Source organism: Lagenorhynchus albirostris, chromosome 10 (assembly GCF_949774975.1).
Source record: "Lagenorhynchus albirostris chromosome 10, mLagAlb1.1, whole genome shotgun sequence".
Taxonomy (NCBI): Eukaryota; Metazoa; Chordata; class Mammalia; order Artiodactyla; family Delphinidae; genus Lagenorhynchus; species Lagenorhynchus albirostris.
The window spans coordinates 41,953,489-41,978,998 of NC_083104.1; the positions used below are offsets into that span (position 1 = coordinate 41,953,489).

At 48.1% G+C, this 25,510-nt stretch overlaps 1 long non-coding RNA gene across 2 annotated transcripts in view; it reads left to right on the plus strand.

Moving 5' to 3' along the window:
- The window catches only part of LOC132527093 (uncharacterized), an 84,744-nt gene that overhangs the window by 4,512 nt on the left and 54,722 nt on the right, over positions 1-25,510 (plus strand). The window contains exons 2-4 of one of the 2 annotated variants that reach the window (XR_009542853.1): positions 1,975-2,177; positions 4,512-4,566; positions 14,991-15,526. This is a non-coding gene — a long non-coding RNA (uncharacterized LOC132527093). Of the gene's footprint in view, positions 1-1,974; positions 2,178-4,511; positions 4,567-14,990; positions 15,527-25,510 lie in introns of those variants that run through there. The other variant, XR_009542854.1, reaches the window with a different exon arrangement.

Sequence of the window (25,510 nt, forward strand, 5' to 3'; positions counted from 1 at the left end):
AAGCAGCTGCACCAACTCCACCAACTAAACACATAGACCTAAACCCACAATCCACATATTTCCTGGCCAGACTATCTTGTCCCCTCTTAGCAAATACCTTATACCTTTACTAAACAGCTCATAAAGATGGCATCTCATGAGCATTGGACCACATAGTATACCGCCTGAAAGGGTACTTAGAAATGCTGCACGTCGCCAGGAGACCGCTGGGTGTTTTACTGCTGCTGTTTAATGCTTAAGGGGCAGAGACATTTTCAAATTCTGGGCCCAGCATTTAGAATCCCAGCTGTGGTTATTTAATACAGGCCCGTTTTGCCTGTACCATATGCTCAGAAATGTCTGTTGGTTAACATCTCAAAAAATGTGTTAATACTTGCACACCAGCTGTTTACACAGCAACATACTGAAGAGCTAAATATTTTTATCAGTAAGTAGGTGAGCATGGATGGTTCTGTGTAAGTGCTTACCAGTAATGTTTTGTTTTGTTGTGTTGCATTTTGCTGAGTGAGAAATGTCCTACATTCTATTTTACCTGTAAAGCCGTTTCTATATAACAAAAGCCATCAGCAACACAGAACTTTCCTTTAAGTCTGTTTTCCTTGAAGTCTATTTTCATGAGCACGAGGATGTAAAAATTGCCTGCCCACGAGCATACTGTGGAAATGTGGAATTTTCACCTTGACCGGCCCAGAGTCTGAGTGACATCAATCAGATCATGTCCCTTCGCAGCTCCAAACCCTCCAGCAGCGTCCCAAACCACACTTAGAGTAAGACCCTCCCCTTGCACCCTATGTGATCGGGTCTCTTGCCACCCCTCCCGCCTAATTTCCCCTATTCCCCCTGCTTAGTCTGCTCCGGCTGCAGTGATTTCCCTGCCGCTCCTCGCCCAGCCCTTACCATGCATTCATTCATTCACCAAACAAACATTGCTGGGCACCTCTGATGCCCTGGGCCCTTTTCCAGGTGCTGGGGATGTGGCAGACAGCTGAACAAATTAGCAGACATCACTGTCCTATTTGGACATACATCCCAGTAGGGGGGTGAAGTAGATAATCAACAAAATGGATACATCCCTTATAGAGGGTATTAGCAAGTGATGAGAGCTAGGGAGAAAAATGAAGCTGGGAAGAGGACATATGGAGGGGGTGCCATTTTCAATACAATGGTCAGGGAAGGTCTCCCTGAGAAAGTGACCCCTGAGCAAAGACTTGGAGAACAGTACAAGGAAGGAGAGAGGTTAGAGACAGGCAGCCATCTGAACAACTCTTCCCAAGAGTTTTGTTGGGTAAAGTGGAATGGAGGGAAAAGTGCCACTAAGAGAGAGTTTAAAAAAAAAAATTTTTTTTTTAATACGGGAAATGGTACTGGCCTGTTTCTATGCAGATGTGAATGAGGTAGTGGCCAGGGAAAGGAGAATTGCTAATATAGGAGAGAGAGAGGAGGATTTGGGGAGTGGCATGCCTGAGAAGCAAAGGGGGGCTGGGCTCCCCTGCACATTTCTTCCATGGTAATAAAGAGCAAGGATTTGGGCAATAATCTGATGGGTAAGTATGTAAGGTGTTCGCATCTTGGAGTGGTAGGTAGCTCTTCTGATTAATTTCCTCAGCGGGATAGGAGGTAAAGAGAGTTAGCTGAGAGTGAGGCCAGGGAGTTGTTGCTGGGAACTGGCCGTCTAGGGGAATGAGACAGTGAATGGGCTGGAGAAGCATTTGTAATGGAAGCATGAAGCTTCCTCTGTGCTCCCCACCCCAGATCCTGGGCCTGAATTGCTACGAGGCCAGCCAGCATGGGGCACGTGTCTCTCCAGAGGAGGTTCAGCTGCACAAATGTGGGTGTGGAGTAGGTGGAGAGTTGGGTCTAACCAGGGCTGGCTTTTGCCAAGTGAGTGCAACGTATCTAGAGTGGGCAAGAGAGTTGCGGTCTGTCTGCCTAGAACCTGCTCCCCAGATATCCCCGTGACTCCTTCACTTACAGTCCTCAGGTCTCCACTCAACACTCACTCCCCTGGGAAGTCTGGATGCCCCTCTATCCATCCCCATCCCTACCTGCCACCACAGTGAACGGCTGTCTCCTCATCAGGATGCCAACTTCACAAGGCCACAGGTCTTTGCATATTATGTTCATCGCTATATCCCAGGAGCCTAGAACAGTGCCTGGCACTGTTCCCCAAATGCTTGGTAAGTGAATGCATGAGACACATCAAAAAAGGGAGTACAAATGTTACCATCTATAGGTGGAAAGACTTAATTGGACTTAATGGTGACCCAGATTCAGAGAAGCAAAAAAAGGAGGCTGTATTATTACTCTTGTAACTGTATGTCACTGCAAACCTTCTGCAGATCTTGTTTGATTACCTTGTACCAAATATTTGATCTGTATCGCATATCATATATCTTGCTAGTCAAGGGTATGACTACATAGAATTGTAGGTGTGCGTGTTTGAAAGTATAAAGGATATTGGACTTAAGAATATCTGTTTGCACACATACATATGTTTTTTATATAAGTGTGTATAAAGAATTATTGACTAAACGGCATTTGAAAAACATTCATCCAATAGGCTGTAGGCAGTAAACGGTGCTTAGACAGCCTATGAATTACCACGGGGCCCAGGAGGCAAAGGGCTCCTGTCTTTGGACAGAGCCCTGCTTATTTTGCAGTTAACTGAAAGGGCCTCTCTGTCACTTTTGCTTGGCTACAGGGAATGTCCCTGCACACAATGCTGTGTGTGTCCTAAAGCTGGAGGGCTACTTCAGGGAGAGCTCTGAAAAGAATCTTTGTATTTCAGCCAGGCAAATGGATGAAGAAATAAGAACCCAGGTTCCTTTGGGCTCTTTCCATCCCACCAATGTCTCAAGCAGGCCAGGAAGCCCTGGTCCTTCCAGATCTGTTTCCTGAGCCTTAGGCTTTTCTGGTCCCAAGTTTCACTGTGGAATTGTCCCATGAATGGAGAGAAGCAGCTGCGATGAAGGCCCTTTCCTGGTGCTTCTAACGAGGCTTTGTCTCATGATTGTCTCCCCTGGAAAGCTGCCCAGGCCAGACCCAGATTTAGGACCATGACCTTGCTCTGTGTGTGCAGCCCCTGCCAGGCTACTGGAGCCCACCCTTCCCCAGTCTCAGTCCCACACCCTGGGCCTCCCGCCACACGGGAAGACCAGCTGCAGGCATGTGCCAGCCACAGGGCCCCACGTGGCTCCCCACACACCCACGGGGAGGGAGGCTGCCCTCTGGCCCTGGCCCAACCCCTCCCGGGCCATCTGCTCGGAGATCAGCGGAATATGTTTAACAGAACAATGAACTGGAATGAGTTTTGAATCAGCACCAATTTTCTGCTTACTTTTTTTTTTAAAGTAATACATGTATATGGCTTAAAATTCAAAAGGTGCAAGTGAGCACCCAGTGGAAAAAGGAGTCCCTCCTGCCCCTGAGCCCCAGTGCCCCTCCAGAGACAACCACCGGCATATTACCAAAGTACACAGGCACGCGCATTTCTTTTTCTTAACACAGAAAGTAAAAGTGCACTGCCCCTTGCTTTTTGCATTTAACAATACTCTTGGAAATCTTTTCATATCATTTCACATGCAGCTGCCTCATTCTTTCAGAGGGCTAATATTTCTGTCTTTGGGTGAGTCATGGATTTCTTAACCAGTCTCCTATTCACAGAAATCTAGGCTGCTTCCAGGCTTTTGCTATTACGTATTCTGTGGCCATGACTGACTTATAAACCATACCACACCTGTTCAAGCATAGCCGTGGGATAAACACCCACGAGGCAGGTATATTCTTGAGAACTCCACCATGCTGCCTGGATTTCTTCATCGACAGCAAGGAGCTCTGCCTTGTTTTCTGCTGGTTACCATCTCACTGGGGTCAGGGTTAGAACCGTTGATGAGTCATAACAAGAACAACAATTATTAAAAGCGTCATAGCACCTACGCTTTGCCCAGCACCATTCTCTGTATTCTACATATGTTACAGGGTTGAATCCTCCCAACAGCTCATGAGATAGGTTCCATTATCCCCTCCTTTATACAGGTGAGGAAACTGAGGCACAGAGGAGGTAAGGAACTTGCCTGAAATTCCACAGCTAGGAGGCATCTGGGATCGGAACCCAGGCAGCCCGGCTCTGTGCCACATCACCTCTCATAACAAAATCACCTAAGAAATCACTTGGCTACTGAAGCTGCTTCCAGGGTGTGTATATCAGTGGGTGCTTGCCTGCAAAGCCTGAATGGGAACTGTGTCTTCTGTTCCCAACACCCTGTGTGTCTAGAGGGAGGATTGGATTAGCCTGTAAGCTCTGTGACAGTAGGAACCAGCTCTGCCTTGTTCACCTTGGTACCTTGCATACTGCTCATTAGTTACTGTTGAATGAATATTATCTTGAATAATAACAATGCTAGTAATAGCTGATATTTATGGAGCACGAGCTAAGAGTCTGCCATAAATTATCTCATTTAATCCTCACAACAGCTGTCTGAAATAAATTCCATTATACTTCCATTTTACAGATGGAGAAACAGAGGCTCACAGAGGTTAAGTAAATTGCCCAAGGACGCACAGCTGGTAAGTAGATGAGTTGGGATTTGATACCTGGATGTCTGCTCTCTACCTCGAGTGATTTCTGAATGATGTCAGTCTGCACCTAATTCTGTGAATCCACGAGTTTCCCACCTAGGAATTGACCTCCACTGGGTGCAGCCTGAAGATAATAACCACACGTCCTTTTTAAAATATTAAATAAACTTAATTTTTAGAACAGTTTTAAGTTGAGTGGATAGTACACTTCTGTGTACTCAGAAGTACAATTTTTAATTTCATAGAAATATTGAGTGGAAAATACAGAAATTTCCTATACGCCTCCTGACCCTACACACACAGCCTCCTCCACCATCAACATCCTGCACCAGAGTGGTGTATGTGTTACAGTCAATGAACTTATGTTAACACATCATTATCACCCAAAGTCCACAGTTTACATGAAGGCTCAGTCTTGGTGTTGTACATTCTATGGGCTTGGACAAATGCAAAATGATGCGCGTCCACCATTATAGTATCATACAGAGTAGTTTCACTGCTCTAAAACTCCTCTGCCAACGCATCTCTCCCTCTTCCCTAACCCCTGAAAACCACTGATCTTTTTCTGCCTCCATAGTTTTGCATTTTCCAGAATGTCATATAGCTGGAATCATATAGTATGTAGCCTTTCCAGATTGGCTCCTTCATTTAGTAAAGCCTCCATGTCTTTTCACGCTTTAGGGTAAATAGGTTACAGTTTGTATTTGTGGGGAGGAAAGGCCAATAAAGTTTAAAGATAGAAAAAAGGATAGCTAAAAATTAAACCATTGAGTCTCTGGTCCACCTGAAAAAAATCAGGCAGAACAGAAGCAGAAGGTGGTCTGTCTACCAAAGGGCCGCCAAAGGGGGCTGTCAGCCCTTCACACAGCGCCCCAGGCTCACACTTTCATCTCTGTCTTGAAGTGAAGGCAAACAGAGAAGCACCAAGATTGAACCAAGAAGACATTTATCACACATCTTCATGCCTCTATCCCTTTACTAGCCACATTGCCCATATTGGGTACAAGGAACTCATTAAAACAAACAAAAAAAAATCCTGGGGGGAGGGATAAATTAGGAGACAAGGACCTACTGTATAGCACAGGGAACTCTACTCAACACTCTGTAATAACCTATATGGGAAAAGAATCTGAAAAAGAATAGATGTATGTATAATATCTGAGTCAGGCTGCTGTACACCTAAAACAAACACAACATTGTAACTCAAGTATACTCCAGTTAAAAAAAAAATCATGTAATCACGCTATGAGTGTGGAAGTTCTGTGTGAGTTTGAGCGTGCTAAACATACTATTTAGTTAAATGTAAATATTTAAAATATGCCACAAACTTTGAACTCTATTTTGATGCTATTTGTTTTCAAATATACTGGGAGTCTCAACGAATCAAAGCAGCCAGGACCTTTCTTGACCCTTAAGAGGCCCCATCTGCTCGGGATCTGGGAAAAAAGGAGCTAAAAAAGAGTGCGTGTCTCTGTTATCCAGCCCTGTTCCCGCAGAGAGGATCCAGAATGCTGGAACAGAATGACGAAGGATTTGGGGCATAGCACGGGGCTCCAGTGGGGACAGAGAGTGTACACCCAGCCCACCCAGGGCTGGCCCTCTGCTCTGAACGCTCCAAAAGTTCTGTTGCTGCTGCTAAGCATCCTGTCTTCTTTGTGAGACAGGAGATCAACTGATGCAGGTTAATGAAATGCAATTTTTAAAAAAATTTATTTATTTTATTTATGGCTGCATTGAGTCTTCGTTGCTGTGTGCAGGCTTTCTCTAGTTGTGGTGAGCAGGGGCTACTCGTCATTGCAGTGCGTGGGCTTCTCATTGCGGTGGCTTCTCTTGTCGCGGAGCACGGGCTCTAGGCGCGCGGGCTTCAGTAGTTGTGGCTCATGGACCCTAGAGCGCAGGCTCAGTAGTAGTGGTGCACGGGCTTAGTTGCTCCGTGGCATGTGGGATCTTCCTGGACCAGGGCTTGAACCCGTGTCCCCTGCATTGGCAGGTGGACTCTTAACCACTGTGCCATCAGGGAGGCCCCGAAACGCAAGTTTTGTTAAGCAAATGAATTTCGTGATCAGGGGCTTCAAATCTGCAGAGCGTATGTGAATATAAAGATATCATCTTTATATGTATTTTTGTTTCATGTAAAAGAAAACATGTTTTCTGATGCCAAAAATAATTTAATTGACAAAATTTGGGAAAGCATGGCAAGTACATAGAAGAATATCAAAGCCAGCCCCCTGGGCAGCAAAAGCCAAGACAGTGTTAAAGTGCGAATGATTAATTCAAATATCACCTGTGAAATTAAAAGGGGTGAGGGACCAGGAGTGGGTGGGAGAGCACACAGACTGTGATGCAGGTCTAACACCTGTGAGGGCAAAGGGAGAAGGAAGGAGGATTGGGCAGGAAGAGCCTCAGACTGCAGTGAGCTCTGGGAGAGTTTTGGCCAACGCAATGTAAAGCTCCAGCACAAAGATTGCCTAGAAGAGTCTCGTGCTAGGCAGGAATGACCAAGCCGGAGTACTCTACCACACTTAGTCATTGGTTGTGGCTGCCAGGAGACAGCGTAGCCTTGGCTCCAATGTTGCAGCTGGAGGCTCTCAGCTAACTACCTCCTCTTGGCAGGTTCTCTCTTAAAGGGAGAGCTGACCATATGTATGTGTATGAATGTGAATATGTGTGTGTACGTAAATTATTTTTGTTTTACAAAATTGTGATCATTTTGTACAGACTGCTTGGTAGTCTGAATTTTTTCTACTCAGTTTATGCCACTGAGTACACTAACACATATCATTAAATGATTCTTTCAAATCATAATTCATTAAATGGAGCTTCTGTGAATCCACCAGTTTTCTGAAATGATGTGCTAAATTTCGTGACAGTATATTTATGAGCATTTTCCCAAGGACAGAGCTGGTAGTTTTCCTCACATCCTCTAAGGGGTCCAAAAAGGTTAAGACCCACAATCTAAAACATTATTTATGGCAGTGATATACCATGACTTGTGAAACCGGTTCCCTACCATTGAGTGGTTTCCAATCCTCGGCTATGGTAAACATTGATGTTCATAAATCTTAGCATAATATGACTATTCCCTTGGGATAAGTTCCTATACAAGCAATGCTGAGTCAGAAGGTACGTGCCTCATCTTTAAGGCTTTTGATACTATTGCCAAATACACCAATGCCTGGGAATAGAGAGCCTTGGACAGATGATAAGAAAATCCTGGTTGCCATAACTTTTTTATCCCTTTTATCTTCTCCACTGGTGCATGTTATTATCCTCATTTTACTGATGAGCTCACTGAGTCTCAGAGAGGTTAAGTAATAAGTCCAGGGTCACACTGGGATCTGTCTGGTTCTAGAGAAGCCAGACTACAGGGGACTTTTTCATAAAGAGCCCCATTATTTAACCATCCATAGGCTGAATCTTCAAATACTTCCCCTCTGAATTATTTATGATTCTTTTGCTTGCAAGTGACAAGGGCGCATCTCAACCTACCTTAAGAATAAAGGAAGCTGACAGCAGGATATGTCATGGTGCATAAGGCCCGGAATGTGGGTGATGCTGGGTGTGTGAAAGATGGTGCTCAGTCAGGGTGCTGCCTCAGCCCTCTCCTCTCTGCTCACCACGGCCACGCCATTGGCTTCTCTGGCTGCAGAGTGACCACCCCCAACGCTCAGGTCCTGCCTGTTGGAGTCCAGGCAATCACTGGGAGATTGACTCTGCTTTTTCTGTCTCAAACCCAAATTCCTGGGAAGGAACTCTGACTGTCCGGGTTAAGTCAGGTGATTCCCCCTCTCAGTCACTGCTGCTAAGGGAGGAGGTGGGGCAGGGGGTGGAGTTGCCCCGTATTAACAAGAGCTCCGTACACTAAGTAGTCACCACAAGCAAGGAGGGGAAATGCCATGACCCCTACAGTTTGCCCTAGAAGAAGGAGAATAGGATTTTTCATGGTCCCTCTTCAGCTCATGGAGATAGTCTTTGGGGAGAAAAGCACATGCCCTTGACCCTGGGCTCCACCTACAAGTGTGGTAGGAGATCTGTGGCGCTGCAAGAGAACAGGTGTCATTTATTTGTTCAGCCAATTCTTTGTGGTACTAACAGTGAGGCCCTGGAGCAGATGAAAATCATCAGTTAGCCTTTTGGTTATTAGCCTGCCACCCACCTACCCCCAAAACACACATGCGGCTCAGAATCCAAAAGGAAGAGCTTAAGTAAAGGGGGAGATGAAAGTTCTCTGTACAATAAAGGCACAGGCATTTTCAGGGAGCCTGTTAGGGAGAATATTTAAGGGGAGATCTGGAAAAGCCAGATACTGGGGAAGCATTCTCGCAGAGGAAAAGCAACTCCCAGTTCTGGGGCAGCAAGGCCAGTGTGGCTGGAACGAAGGGAGCACTGCGGGAGAGGGGGGCATTGAGGCCAGCAGGGCTGGGACAGGGAGGGGGCTCTCAATGGCCCACCGCTGGGTTTGGCCCTGGGGATTGTTAAGGCAAGTATGTGATTTGAGCTAAGCTCTGAAAAGATCAGCACAGCTGCCATGTTAAGAATAGACTTGGGGGCTTCCCTGGTGGCGCAGTGGTTGAGAGTCCACCTGTCGATGCAGGGGACGTGGGTTCGTGCCCCGGTCCGGGAGGATCCCACGTGCCGCAGAGTGGCTGGGCCCGTGAGCCATGGCCACTGAACCTGCGCGTCCAAAAAAAAAAAAAAAAAAAGAATAGACTTGGGAGTGGGGTTGGTGCCAAGGGTAGGCGCCGGGAGACAGGTGAGAAGGCGAGGCTGTTGTAGGGCTGTTGAGGGGATGGCACTGAGATCAGGGAGATGGCCCTGGAGCCAGAAAACAGTGGACAGACTCGAGATACCTGGAGATTGTGGATGGATATGTGGGAGGCAAGAAAATGGGGAGAATCAAGGATAATTCCTAAGTTTCCCATTTGCGCAACTGGATGGTTGGGCGACGGGTGACGGGTCATTTACTGAAAGGGAGCAGACTTGGAAGGAAACAGGGTTGGAGGGAGAAATCAAGAGGAGAGGCAAAGAAGACAGCTGAGCGGCCAGAAAAGAGGTCTGGCTAGACATTAGATTTGGAGTCATTGGTGTTCGAAGCCATGAGGCTGAGTGAGCTCACCTGGGCAGGGGGTGTAGCTAGAGAAGAACAGAGGGCCCAGGACCAAGTCCTGAAGAGCTCAAAGAGAGGGAAGAGCCAGAAAATGAGCCTGAGGCAGAGCAGCCAGGGAGGTACCAGGAGAAGAAAGAGTGTGTGACATTAAGAGGAGGGTCAATCCCTGTTGTGGGTTTGCACCATGGAGGTCACTGTGGGGGGCAGTTTCCGTGGGGAGGGCCATGGCTTCCCTGGTGTCATGGGAGCAGGGGCTGGATCTACTTCACTTGGGTGATATGGAAGTGGGTGACTCCATGCCAGAGGACTTGGGGACCTTTGTGCTATGTCTGTAGAGCAACATGAAACAGAGAAAAGTGCCTGTGACATTTTCATCAACCAACATGGTTGGGGTGTGAGCTGAGGGCAGCCTGAGGAACGCCCTCGGAGCTGCTAGAGGAACTGTGAACTGAGGACCTGGGTGTGAAGCCACTCCCCATCTGCTACATGGGAGAAGTGACCCGCCACATGGGGAACGTGAGCCCTACAGACAGGAAGGAGGATCGCCCTGTTTATTTCTGTCTGCCTGATTTCACATCTGCTGACGTCTTCACACCCACCCTCCTCCTCTTCTTTGAGCCTCAACGGTTGAGAAGCTAAAAATGTACCCGTGAGGCCAAAGCTATGCCTTACGCTTGGTCAATTTAGCACAACCAGTCTACTGGGGAACTCAAAATGCAAAATACTGAGAAGTAAAAATGCTCACAATCCTCTAAACCTGTAAAAAAACAAGCCCAAAAGATGGAAGAGATGTGCTCCATGCCCTCCGAGCACTGTGTCCATAAGACTAAGACGCAGCGGGTGTCCACAGGGCAGCCACCACATCTGAGGGCTGGTTGGAGTGACTATTGTTTTTTCTTGTCAAAATAAATGGGCCTTCTGTGTTGAAAATGATTTCACGGTTTCATTTCCTTCGAAGGCATCCTGCCCTCATTGACGTGAAAATGCCTCATGGAAATTCCTGCTGTGGGCTGGCTGTCATGGGTGACCTTCAGGGCAACTGGGCCCCCTCCTGCAGCCCCCACCCACTTGAGAGCTGACCTACCTGGGATCCCCCAGACCCCAGGCTTCTTCCCCTGGTAGGGCCTGAGTTTATGGCAGGGCTGGGAGAGAACTGCTGGCCCTTGGGACCCCCTGGTAGGGCCTCCAATCTCCAGCTGTGGGGAGCACGATTGCCTGATGCCAGGCTCTGAACCCAGGTGTGCTGAGGCTACATGTCCCATAGGCTGCTCCCAGCCCCTGGCTGAGCTTGGCGGGGACAGATGCTAAGACAGGCCTGTGCCTGGGAGATGCAGGGCTCCTCCAACAGGCAACTTTGGCCCGGGGAAGACCTTTCTTCTCCCTTCCTTCTCTCCTTCCCAGGGGTCAACCAGCATCTCCTTCTCCAGCCTCCCGCATCTCCCTCCCCATCCCCTACACAGGCTTGGAATCTCATCTTGGTATTTGCATCTCAGAGGATCCAAGTTAGCACACCTGGAGCTTCCAGAAATTGATGGGAGTGTAGCAAACAGCCCCAGTGTTCATTGCCTGGAGGGCAAGGTCAGTCTTATGCCATAGTCTGTCTCTAATTGGGGTCATCCCTCTGTCCCCTTCTCCTTTTTTTTTTATTTGAGTTCCTTATATATTTTATTTTATTTTTTAAAATTTTACTTATTTTATTTATTTATTTTTGGCTGCAGTGGGTCTTCGTTGCTACGTGACAGCTTTCTCTAGTTCTAGCGAGCGGGGGCTCCTCTTCGTCACAGCACGCAGGCTTCTCATTGCGGTCGGTGGCTTCTCTTGTTGCGGAGCACGGGCTTTAGATGTGTGGGCTTCAGTAGTTGTGGCACGCAGGCTCAGTAGTTGTGGCACATGGACTTAGTTGCTCTGCAGCGTGTGGGATCTTCCCAGGCCAGGGCTCGAACCCATGTCTCCTGCATTGGCAGGCGGACTCTTGACCACTGCGCCACCAGGGAAGTCCCCTCTGTCCCCTTCTGAAGAGACAGATTCCCTCATGAGAGGTGCAGGTGGCATCCCCATGCCTTTGTGGTGCCTGCTGCAGAGTGCTGACACTGAGCTCCAGCCTGTCTTAATTCACATCCGCCCAAGTCACTGAGTGTCCCCATGATGGGCACCTCAGTGAGCTGGTGATTCCCATGTTCAAGTATGAGGGGACATGTGACTTCACACTGAGAAACATAAAGCGCAATGGGACGCAGTCAGCAGTCCATCCTCTTGTTTGTCAGGGAATGTGACCTTAACCAGGGATTCTGGGTGCTGGGAGATTAGAGAAGAGGGATGGGAGAGGAGGAGGGAGCAGGGAGGGATGGTGAAGTAACAGGGTCATTTTATCATTTACCAAGGGGAGGTGTGGGGCTGGCAGTGAGTGGAACATAGGCAGGAGGTAGAGAAATCAGATGGAAAAGAGCAGCTGAAGACCCGTACTGGGTTGAACAGTGTCCACCCCATCCCCAAGAATTCATGTCCTTCCTGGAACCTCAGAATGTGACATTATTTGGAAATAGGGGAGTTGCAGATGTCATTAGTCAAGATGATGTCAAACTGGAGTAGGGTGGGCTCTAAATCCAACATGACTGGTATCGCTATAAGAAGAGGAGAGACACAGAGAGCCAGGAGGAGATGCCATGTGGAGACAGAGGCAGAGGTTGGGACAACGCAGGGGCAAGCGAGGAATGTCAAGATTGCTGGCAGGCCTTTCTCGCCTTCTGAGATGGCCCACACTCTGTCTGTGGAGTGTTTCTCTCTAAATAAATCCACTTCTTACCTATCACTTTGTCTCTCACTGAATTCTTTCTGCGATGAGACATCAAGAACCTGAGCTTCATTAAGTCCTGAAACCACAGAACAGAAGGTCGAGCCCTGGTCCGGGAAGATCCCATATGCCGCGGAGCAACTAAGCCCGTGCGCCACAACTACTGAGCCTGCACGCATTCAACTTGTCAGTTTCAAGTCTGACACCCATTCAAGACTTGAAACTAAGTGAACTGAAACTACCAAAGCTATTAGCCCCCGGAGAGTTCAACTCCTGTGCACATGAGGAGATCAGCCCCTCTCTCTAGCTTCTTGACAGAAGACAGGGCAAGTTCTTTCTGGGGAGAATATTATCCACTTCATTCTCTAGTGTGCTTTTTTTTTTTTTTGCGGTACGTGGGCCTCTCACTGTTGCGGCCTCTCCTGTTGAGGAGCACAGGCTCAGCGGCCATGGCTCACGGGCCCAGCCGCTCTGCAGCATGTGGGATCTTCCCGGACTGGGGCACGAACCCGCGTCCCCTGCATCGGCAGGCGGACTCTCAACCACTGTGCCACCAGGGAAGCCCTGTAGTGTGCTTTTATACCTATGTCTGGCATATACTAAAAAAAAAAAATTATGACACATGAAGAAGCAGGAAAACGTGATCTTTCATGGGGAAAAAAGAAACAAATAATAGAAACAGACCCACAGATAACCCAGCTGTTGGAATCAGCAGACTAAGTATTTAAAATAACTTTAAATACATTAAAGAATTTATGTAAAGAGATAGACAAATATAGGGAAAAATGGACTAATTCAACAGAAAAATGAAAACTTATTTTAAAAAAGCCAAATGGAAAAATTTGAATTAAAATATATAGTATCTGAAATGAAGAATTCCTTATATATATAAGTTTAACAGTAGACTAGACACAGGATAAGAAAGAATCAGTGAACTCAAAAACATGCCAGTAAATAAACAATTACCACATAACCCAGGAATTGCATTCTTCGGCATTTATCCCAGAGAAATAAAACCTCATGTTCACACAAAAGCCTATACATGAATGTTCATAGCTGCTTTATTGGTAACAGCCAAAAACTGGAAAAAACTCAGACGTCCTTCAGATAGTATGTGCATACCATGGAATGCATCTCAGTAATAAAAAGGAACGAACTACTGATAAATGCAAAAACTTAGATGAATTTCAAGGGAATTGTGCTCAGTAAAAAAAAGCCAATCCCAGAGGTTACATACCATATGATTCCATTTATGTAACATTCTTGAAATGACAAAATTATAGAGATGGACAACAGATTAGCTATTGTCAGGGGTTAAGGAAGGAGTGGGGATGTGGTAGGGAGGTGGGGTGGTTATAAAAGGGCAACATGAGGAATCCTTATACTGATGGAACTGTTCTGTATCTTGACTATGGTGGGGGACACATGGACCTACTGTTGTGATCAAATTGCACTGGACTAAACGCATGCACACACATACATCAGATCAGTACAAGAAAGACTGAGGAAATCTGAATAAGATCGGTAGATTCTATTAATTTCATTATCATGGTTGTGATATTGTACTACAGTTCTGCAAGATGTTATCATTGGGGGAAACGGTACAGGATCTGTTTGTATTACTTTTTTTCCCCCTTTTTAATTTTTATTGGAGTATAGTTCATTTACAATGTTATGTTAGTTTCTGCTGTATAGCAAAGTGAATCAGTTATACAGATACATATATCCACTCTTTTAGATTCTTTTCCCATATAGGTCATTACAGAGCATTGAGTAGAGTTCCCTGTGCTATACAGTAGGTCCTTATTAGTTATCTGTTTTTTAAAAAAATAGTTCTTTATTGGAGTATAATTGCTTCACAGTACTGTGGTAGTTTCTGTTGCACAACAAAGGGACTCAGCCATATGCATACACATGTCCCCATATCCCCTTCCTCTTGAGCCTCCCTCCCATCCTCCCTATCCCACTCCTCTCAATCATTGCAAAGCACCGAGCCGATCACCCTGTGCTATGCTTCTGCTTCCCACCAGCCAAATATTTTACATTCGGTAGTGTGTATGTCGATGCTACTCTCACTTCGCCCCAGCTTTGCCCTCCCACCCCATGTCATCAAGTCCATTCTCTATGTCTACCTCTTTATTCCTGCCCTGCAACTAGGTTCATCAGTACCTTTTTTTTTTTTTTAGATTCCATATATATATGTGTTAGCATACAGTATTTGTTTTTCTCTTTCTGACTTACTTCACTCTGTATGACAGACTCTAGGTCCATCCACCTCACTACAAATAACTCAATTTTGTTTCTTTTTATGGCTGAGTAATATTCCATTGTATATATGTGCCACATCTTCTTTATCCATTCATCTGTTGATGGACATTTAGGTTGGTTCCATGTTCTGGCTATTGTAAATAACGCTGCAGTGAACATTGTAGTGCATGTCTCTTTTTGAATTATGGTTTTCTCAGGGTATGCATTACTTCTTACAACTGCATGTGAATCTATTTTTTAAAAAAGAAAGGAAGGACTTCCCTGGTGGCGCAATGGTTAACAATCTGCCTGCCAATGCAGGGGACAGGGGTTCAATCCCTGGTCCTGGAAGATCCCACATGCTGTGGAGCAACTAAGCCTGTGCGCCACAACTACTGAGCCTGCGCTCTAGAGCCCGCGAGCCACAACTACTGAAGCCTGCATGCCTAGAGCCCGTGCTCCACAACAAGAGAAGCCACCACAACGAGAAGCCCGTGCACCGCAATGAAGAGTAGCCCCAGCTTGCCACAACTAGAGAAAGCCTGCACACAGCAATGAAGACCCAATGCAGCCAAAAATAAATAAATAAATAAATAAATTTATTTAAAAAAGAAAAATAAATACCAAAGAAAATTCTTTAAGCCAACAGGAAATTATCTCAGACTGAAGGCCAGATCTGCAGGAAGAATCAATAATATAAGAAATGGTAAGTATTTGGGTAAATATAAAAGACTATTTTTTTTTGTTTTTAAAGCAAAAATAATAAGCAATTTGTGTGGGATTTATAACATATGTATAAATAATTTTGACAATAGCTAATAATTTGACAATAATTTGACAAAAGGACAGGAGGGGATAGTTGTGTCAGAACAGTTCGATTTGTCCATTGTGAAGTGATTACAACACTAACTCAAGGAAGACTATTATTGGTTAAGGTTGGACATTGTAATGTCTCAAATATCCATGAAAAATAATACAAGGAGATATAATAAATATATTATCTATTCATCACTCATGACAAGTAGGTAGAATGAGCATTAACACCCAATTTCACAGGTATAAAAACTGAGGCTTGGAGAGTCTAAAGCTTTGCCTGAGGGCACCAGATGGGAAACAGGTGCACCAGAACTTAAGACAGGTTTTCAGACTCCCCAAGCCCAGTGTCCCTCCCATCATTCTGAGGTTCAACAAACTTTTTCTGTGCAGGACCAGATAATAAATATTTTAGGCTTTGTGGGCCATAGAGTCTCTGTTGCAACTACTGAACTCTGCAAAAACAGCCACAGAGGGCTTCCCTGGTGGCGCAGTGGTTGAGAGTCTGCCTGCCAGTGCAGGGGACACGGGTTTGAGCCCTGGTCTGGGAAGATCCCACATGCCACGGAGCAACTAGGCCCATGAGCCACAACTACTGAGCCTGCGCATCTGGAGCCTGTGCCCCGCAACAAGAGAGGCCGCGACAGTGAGAGGCCCGTGCACTGCGATGAACAGTGGCCCCCGCTCACCACAACTAGAGAAAGCCCTCGCACAGAAACGAAGACCCAACACAGCCAAATAAATAAATAAATAAAATTAAAAAAAAAAAAACAGCCACAGAAAATTCATAAATAATCGAGCATGGCAGTGTTCCGATAAAACTCTTTATTTATAAAAACAGGTGGTGGGCCAGATTTGGCCCATGGGTCACTGTTTTCCAGTCTTGCATTATGCTACTGTCCAGTGGTTTTGTGGCTCTGGCCCAGAGAGGGTCATTGTGATCCACAGCCAGTGTCCACAACCACCAACACAGCAACAGGCTCTTTTTGGTCTATGGCTGTCCCCCACCCATCTACCCTGCCTGGCTCCCGTGGGCTCTGGCCCCAGCCTTATGATAAATAGAAACCTTAGTTCCTTTTCATTCCTTCCTCAGGGGAAATATCCAGCAACAGGCCAGGGACTGCTGGGCCCCGATTACTGAATCACATTTTGCTCCCTCACCTCTCCTTTCCAGATTTAAAAATAAACCCACAGCGCTTCCGCCAGCAGCAACTCACTGCCTTCTCACCATCTCCCTGTGGCCTTTACTTGAAGCTCTCTCCCCTGAGGGCTTCCAGTCCTTAGGGTCAGCCCAACTCTTGACAACCAAGACTTTAAAACACACACAAACAATATTTGCAAGAGGCTGATGTGCTCCAATAATGCCCCATGACTGATGTTTAACAATGACTCTGTGGCAGCCCAGGCAAGAGAGGCCAGAACTGAAGGCTTAACTGAAAGAGCAGGAAACCATCCTGTTGCTGTCCTTTTGTTCCCCAGCAGAGAAACCCCCAGACTGTTACTTAGGGCTGCTCAACAGTTTCTAGTTTACAAAATATCCCCAGACTATTTTCAGCAGATTTCCCTTCCAGGACGCCCATCTCACCCAGCAGCTGGCATCACTGTGTCAATTTTGTTATACTTTTTTTTTTTTTGGCCTTGCCGTATGGCATGTGGGATCTTAGTTCCCTGATCAGGGATCGAATCCGTGCCTCCTGCAGTGGAAGCGCGGAGCCCTAACCACTGGACAGCCAGGGAATTCCCTCAATTTGTAATTAAGGAAATAAAAACCTCTGCTGGGTTTAACAACTTGCTCAAGGTCACTGAGCCCACTTAGGACTAGAATCATTCATGCAAATATTTACTGAGCACCTACTGTGTGCCTGATGGTGTTCTGGGTCTGAGACACAACAGAGACTAAAATTGCTGTAAATAAATAAAATAAGGCTGCATGAGTCCCTGCCCTCACGATGCTGACCTTCTGGAAGGAGAGACAAATGATAAGATATATATGCAAACTGTGTCATTATTTGCTAGGGGGTAGGGGATGCTGGGGATGGGGTGGTATTTGGTATAGGATGGTCAGGGAAGACCTTACGAGCACAGAGACCAGCAGGGGGTGAGAGAAGGAGTGACCTGGGGAGGGGCTTTCTTGGTAGAGGGACTCCAAGTCTGAGATGTTGAGGCAGGAATGTGCCCGGTGTGCCCGGGGAACAGCAAAGAAGCCAGTGTTTCTGGAGCAGAGTGACCTCGGAGGAGTGTGGAGAGGCAGCGGTGGGAGGGAGTGGACCCATCATGTGGAGACGGCGTCTTATTCATTTCCAGGTACACTTCGCTTAGCACAGCACAGAGCAAAGCACGGCTGATCAGAGGTTTATGGCAGCTTGTGGGGCTGCAGTAACAGATGCCGGGGAGCTCAACCCTGCGGGTGACCCGGTGTTCGGTCCTCACCCAGAATCTGTCCTGGACCTCCTGCGGGGAGGAGGGACACAGGTAGAGTGCGTGGGGAGAGGCCTCCAACTCACATTCCTAGCTCTTGCACTGAAAGATCAGCACCTGGATAAAAGCGAGATGGGATCTGGGAAGCGAAGACCCCTCCGCCCCCTGCCCCCACCTCTCCCTGACCTCCAAGTCCACCCTCTGGGAGGCTCCTGTTTGTCGTTACCCTAGGCAGGCCCCCGCCCAGACCTCTGACCCCTGCCCTGGCCCTGGGGCTGTGCCTCAGCTCACCTGCCCCACCTGTGACCACCTGGCAGTCATTTGTGGCTGCAGGGAAAGGGAGGGCTCTGGGTGGGGAAATGGGGAAGCCAAGGTCAGGTCTCTGAACCCTCCTCTCCTTCTCTGCTCCCTTCCGCAGGGCCCTGTCTCAGGCCAGGAAAGCACGGAAAAGGGGAAGAGAAAGGAACTATCCTGTGCTAAGCACTTACTGTGTACCAGAGCTCGTGACCTCACGCATCCTGGTGGGCACCGTCCCTGTGGGGCGGTGGAGCCTCTGAGCTGTGGGAGGCTGGCCCAGGGTCCTGCTGGGTAGGTCATGACTGGCTTTTTTTGCTTTTAGCACTTGGTGTTATAGACTTTTTTTTCTTAAAGTATAATTGATGTACAATATTCTATAAGTTATAGGTGTACAATACAGTGATTCACAATTTTTAAAGGTCATATTCCATATATAGTTATTATAAAATATTGGCTGTATTCCCTGTGTTGTACAATATATATCCTTGTAGCTTATATAGACTTCTTAAAAAAAGTGAACATTTGAGGAAATAGAGATTCTGAAAACTCATACACATTAAGCATACAGGTCAACAAATCCTCATAAACTCTGCCATCAGCACCCAGATCATGAAACGGAAACCAACAGCACCCACCTCCAGACACTCACCAGCTGGCGACCTCAGGCAGGTTCCCCGACAGCTCCAAGCCTCAGTCTGCCCATCCGTAAAGTGGGGCCCTGCTTGTTAACCTCCTCACAGCACATCTGGTGAGGATTAAATGGGATAAAGCATTTAATCGTAAGAACACTGGCCGAGTCATCAGCCTTTCTACATACATGAACTCATCGAACCCTCGCAACAACGCCAAGGTTAAAACTGTCATCCCCACTTCCCCAGGTGAGGAGACGGAGGCTCGGGGGGTTAAGCGGCCCGCTGAGCTCTCAGGACCAGTACCTGGGAGAGCGGGGACTCCAGCCAAGCCGAGTTCCAGGGTCCCCCATCTCACCTGCCATTTGCCGAGCTCAATCTCTGCACAAAGTTAAGCTTAATACACAGTAGAGTCCCGACTTATTACTGTGCTTCCATCAACAATACAGACGACTCCCACCATAGGTGGGTGCTGTCACAAGAGGGTTCCCTGCAGTTTGATGCCTCCGGTGATGGTGTCACCTGAGCCCAGGTGAGGATGGGGGCCTCCCTGTGTAACTGTCTGCCTTGGCCCCAGCCTCAGGCCCTTCCCTGACTGGCAGCTGTGGCTTGGATTAATCCTCAAGACTAAACTGCCCTCCCCATGACACTCCTAGTCACTTGGTGTGAAGCTCATCCTCTGTCAGGCAAAACTGAATTACCAGTTCCCTCCCCCAAAGCAGGTTTCTGGCTGTGGGCTTGTGCATGTGTTGTATGCTGGCATGTATGGCGCGGGGTGTGTGTGCAGTATGTGTGGTATTGTGTTATGTGTGTGTGGTATCTCTGTGTGTGTGTGTGGGTGTGTGTGTGCGTGTTGAGGTGTGGGTGTGTATATGTGGGGTGTGTGTGTATGCGGTATGTGTGTGTTGTGTATGGGCTGTGTGTATGACGTGTGTGTATGTGGTCTGAGGAGTGTGTGTGGTGTGTGTGTGTGGCATGTGGTCTGTGTGGTGTGTGTGTGTGGCCCACATGTTTGTGTGTGTGGCGTGTGTGTGGCATGTGTGTGTGGCGTGTGTGGCGTGTGCGTGTGGTGTGTGTGGCGTCTGTGTGTGTGTGTGGTGTGTGTGTGTTGTGTGTGGGGTATGTGTGTGTGGTGTGTGTGTGTCATGTGTGGTGTGTGTGTGTGTGGCGTGTGTGTCATGTGTGGGGTGTGTGTGTGTGTGTGTGTGTGTGTGTGTGTGTGTGTGTGTGTGAGGTGGGATGGGGTGGGGTGGGGGTGTTAAGCCTCCAGGACCAAAACAAGGTGAAGCATTTAGGGCTGTGTCACATTTCTACCGTTAATGAACAGCTCTGACCCTTCAGAAACAGGAATCTGAAGAATTTCCCAGGTTTCCAGCAGGGCATGTGGGAAACCTGCCTTTCCTACCTTTTAAATTGCCCCACATCTTCCAAACCAGCAAAACACTCCAAACTGTCTGCATTAATCAATGTGTGAATCTCACGGAGGAAGAAAGTGGGGAGAACTAGAGACCAATAAACGGACCTTTGGAGTAAAAATCAGTCATTTATAAAGTGGCACAAAGCAGATCTGTGATTTCATACATTTCTGGAGTGAGGCCTGGAGCCCAGGACAGAGCGCAGGGCCGGCATTAGCCGGCAGGCGATGAATGAGTTATTTCAGAGCCACTGTTGGCAGCATTCACACACTTAGAAGGTAAACAGTCGTCACTCAGGAGACGCCTATATATCCAGGTGTCAGCAGACAACTGAGATATTTAGAAGATAACAGATTTACACAGACAGCCAAGAATTTAAAAGCAAAGATTGTTCAGGTGGTGGAGGCAGGTGGCTGCCCACCGAAGATTTGGGTCCCCCTTCCCTTAGGCAGAGTTGTTCTTGGGAAGGGGCTGCCCAGCCGGGACCACATTTCCCAGCTCCCTGAGGCCAAGAGAAAGTGGGCAGAAGTGATGTATGGCCATTTCCAGACCCGGCCCATGAAAACCACCTTATGAAATTCCACCTCTCTCTGCCCATATCTGAGGGCTGGATATCAACGTCCAGGGTAACTTGAGAGCCAAGAGGTGAAGGTGGTGGAGGTTCCTTCAGCCTGGGTCCCTCCATCAAGCTGGTATGGGATGGAACAGGATCCCTCCCTGCTCCCTTCTCCAGAGGATTAGACTTAGGGAATGAGAAATAGTTTGCTGAGTGAGTGAGCCCACTGTGGCTTAGGGGTTTATCTGTTATAGTTACATTAACAGCTGATAATTTTTGAAAAATTATTGCTCAAGATGATTGGTAGACAATCAAGATACTGGCAGACCACTAAGGTGTTAGTGCACAATTAAGGGGTTGCAGGTAATCATGAGGTAACTTGTAACTGAGGTCTACTGCACTCACTAAGAGGGGAACTGACTCCTAAGATGTTAGTAGTTGTCTTAGTTCTGGCTGCTCTAACAAAGTACCATAGACTGCATGGCTGATAAACAACAGAAATTTATTTCTCACAGCTCTGGAGGCTAAGTCTGAGATCAGGGTGCCAGTTTGGTCGAGTTCTGGTGAGAACCCTCTTTCGGGGTGCGGACTGCTGACTTCTTGTGTCCTCACGTGGCAGAACGCAGAGGGGAAGCTCTGTTGTGACTCTCATGAGGCCACTAATCCCACCCACAAGGGCTGCACCCTCATGACCTCACCTAGTTACACCTCCAAAGCCCCACCTGCTAGTATCATTTGGAAGTACGATTTCAATATATGAATTTTAGGGGGCTACAAACATTCAGGCCATAATAAAAATCAATTAAGATATTACTAGAAAGCTAACATGTTATCTGATAACTAACAGGTTAACAGACAACTAATCATGGAGATACTTGGTGACATCTGGTTTTTCAGCCTATTTCCACGTGGTGGCTACCTTGTGTCCTGCCCACTGACAGCGAGCCCCCTGGGGAACCCACCTTGCAAAGCCCCACTGGCCCACCCTGTCCCTGTTTCTATTGGAAGGGAGCTGCCTTTTCCCTGGTGAATGACATTCCAGGTTCAGTGAATAATAGCACCTTTTGGGTGGCCCCGCCTCCCTAATTGACCCCACAGTGTCCACTATACCCACTGGACACTCGGCCCTCACCTCACAGTGTCTGAGGAAGGGGATCCCTGCCCAGGCCCGGTTCTTCTCCTGGTCCTGAGGCAGCCCATGAGGGTGCAGCTACAGCAGGTGTGGCAGGTGAGTCCAACTTTAGAGGGGGCTGGGGCGAACCACCCCTAAGTAATCACAGATGAGGTTCTGCTGTGGGCAGAGGCAAGGATGTTCTGGGGAAGACACTGGCCCAGCCGCTGTGAGGCCAGGCAGCTCTCACTGTGCCCACAGGCCCAGGCCAGGTCTCCCCTTCCATGGAATTTTCCTCGCAGTATGTGGAGTAGAGCAAAGTTGACCCCCTGACTTCTAGGTCTCACTGATGGGGCTCAAAGGTGAGGGCTCCCTGGGAGTGGTCAGTCCCAGGCTCAGAGAGAAAGCCCAGACCTCTCCCTGGGCACCAGGGAGGTGCTCACCCAGGTGTCCTCAGATCAGGAAGTGTGGGCTTGGCAGGTTCTAGGGTACTCTGAGAGCCAGAAATCAGGGCTGTCTTGGAAAACCCAGGAGGTTCAGGGCTGGTTTGCATCAAGGCCTTTGGGAAGCAATGTGGTGGAGTAGGGTCGGAATCACGGCTCTGCCAGCCTTCCATGTGGTCTTGAGCTGGGCCCCTTCTGTGGTAAGGCTCTTACAACAGGGTCTGGCACATAACTAGTCCTCGGTAAGTGCTAAGTGTTATTATTGCTGCTGATATCGGGGCATCTCAGGCATCACTGGGTGTCTGACACGGGCCTGCTCTTCCAGAAGCCAGACAAGAACTGGAATTCAAGTTCAGGGCTTGAGGCGCATGGAGGTGAGTCATGACTGTTGGGTTCCAGGCGCGTGACTCCAGCAGGCCTGGCTCCCCACCCCCGCAGGGCCTTGTTACCCCTGCATCCGCTCCCTCACGTGGGCAGACGCAATGAAGATCTGGAGTGAGGTCAACCGTTCTGGATGGCTGTTGGCCCCACCCTGGGATCCGAGGCTGCTCCCCACAGGACTGGCCCTTCCTCGGCCGTTCCAGGCTGCCCCCTCCCTGCCAGCACTGCCTGCCCACCCACCCTTGGGGGGGTTCCTCCTTGCTCATTGTTGGTCACCCCAGATTCCGATCTCCAGACTCATCAGCTTGGATGAGAGCCTTTGGCCGCCCACCCTCTGAGCTTCAGACAGGGACTCAGCCCATGAAACAGATGTTTTCTGCTTGCTCTTCTCACAGGAAGAAACGGAGTACAGACTCTACTCATTTTGTCTACCCTGATGGTTTCCACAATTAAGAATATTTACCTCCTGAGCTAAGTTTTGCCTGGCGGTACCACCAGGCTTTTCCTGCAGGGTAGGGGCAGGGGCCCCTGAGTGGAATGAGCACAGAATGGGGGTCAAGATAGTCCATCACTTACTGTAGGACCTTAAGCAAGTCACAGCCTGTGTGAGCCACGGTTTTGTCATCTGCAAAAGGGGGAATGATGCCTTCCAGTTTGGTCTCACCCACTGCCTTGAATGCAGCAGCACTGCCCGGAGCCACCCAGCCCAGGGCATCAAGGCAGGCCCAAGGCAGCTCAGCTTGTCCTCACTCCATCCTATGTTCATCCGCGTCTCTTGTGACTCTGTGTCTGTCTAGAGCGTTTCCTCACCCACAGACTCGCTGCTTCTCAGGCTTCTCAGGACTCTCACCTTCTCTCCTTGTGGGGGTCGCCTTGGGTGCTCCACCGGGTCCTCCTCACAAGCAGGGGTGCCTGTCCCCAGCTCCCGTGCATGCTGGCTGCCGACGGCTCAGCTGTGCTCCTCTGTGGAAACCTTCGCTGAGCCAGTGGGAGTCCCTTCATCCCAAGACGCCCAGGAAATTACTAACTATCCCCCTCCACCTGGTGTTGGCCCACAGCCAGTGATGGACAGATTCAGGGTACAAAAGCCCAGCCCCCTTCTTTAAGGAGTGTCTGCGGGGAGGTGAATCATGAGCGTGGGGCTCCAGTCTGCAGGGCCACATACATGCCAGAGCTCCAGTTCAGAATTCCCAGGAAAGAAAGAACAAGAGCTGTATTTCCTCCCAAGACACCCCACTTCTTCCCTCCCGGAAGGCAGGTTGGGGCTGAAGAGAAAGCATGAGCTGTGAACAGGAAGGCAGAACTGGGGCTGAATCCTGGCTTGAGCAGCTATCAGTGGCATGATGTAGGTAATCTGCTATACTTTTCTAGGCTTCAGTTTCCTTCTTTATAGGATGTGGGTCATAATTCCCACTTTGTAGCACTGATGTGAGGATTTAAGAGCACCAGCAAAACCCCTTGCACGGTTCCTGGTGCACAGAATGACCCTGTAGACTTGTCTGCCTCCTTCCCTTTCCTCCTAGGCTGAGAAACACCAAGAGGGCAGCTGGTGGTGGAGGCCAGGGCAGCTGGTGCAGGAACCATGCCCTCTTTGGCCCGAGTAATGGCCAACTGTGGCCCAGCAGAAATGTCATCAGCCCAGTTGCATGTTGCTGCATGTCCGTGTGCACTAGTGGCCTCATAACCCTGACTTGGGCTCAGTTCAGGAATCAAACCACCTGGAAATGAAAACCAAAGCCAACTTCGGATCCTCAGCTTTTGGTTTGGAGGCCATCTTGTCTGAGCATTGGCCTGCCAAGAAGCCTGTGGGCCATGAGTGGCTTGCAAGGATTTCTGGTGGACTTCTTTATGTGGCCACAAACCTCTAGCTCACACCCCTGGGCCATCTGCCCCCAGCAGCCTCAGGCCATCAATCAGTAAACCCCAAGCCAAGGCAGCAAAGGCAACAAGAATAATGGCCACTCCATTCAGTCGCGAGGCTTCCCTAGTAAGCCCCAAGCTTCCAGCCAACATCTCAATTTTCCTGACTTCAAGCAAGATGGGCAATTAGGTGAGGGGACTGGTAGGTACAGTGGATGGCATAAGGGGATTTGGAGGCCAGATGACCTGGGTTTGGATTCAGTTCTTCTACTTAGCTGTGGAAACTGAGCAAATTACTGAACCTCAGAACCTGGGTATCTTCATATTTATGAGAGAATAATTCCTTCCCTCTAGGGTTTTAGTGGAAATTAAATGACATAATGCAAGTGAACTTGTTGAGTCCAGTTTTTGACCTAATCAAGGCAGTTAATAAAGGACTGAGATCATTTCCCACCCCAGGGATCAGATTTTTCTGTTCAATTTTTCCATTACACCAACCATCTCAGTAGTACCAATGAGCTCTTGTTTTTAAAAGTTTTATCCTCTTGGAGAAAAAGGTCTCCAAAGACGTGCTGGTTAGTCCAGTGGCCTTGAGGCTGGACTCGCCCATTGCTCTGGCCAGATTATGTGCAAAGGGCTCCCTACACTCATCTTGTTGACAGACTCAAGACCACTTACGTTACTTCTGGAATAAACAAGACAATCAAGCAAAAACACTCACTCGCCTCCTTGTACCAAATATCCTCATCCATTCACTTATATTTAATCCACATTTGCTGGTACATGGAATTGGATTGTGTGCACTCAAGTCAGCTCTAGGAACGTCTTAAACATTTGCTCCAGAGTTCCGGCCCCTGCCTTCCC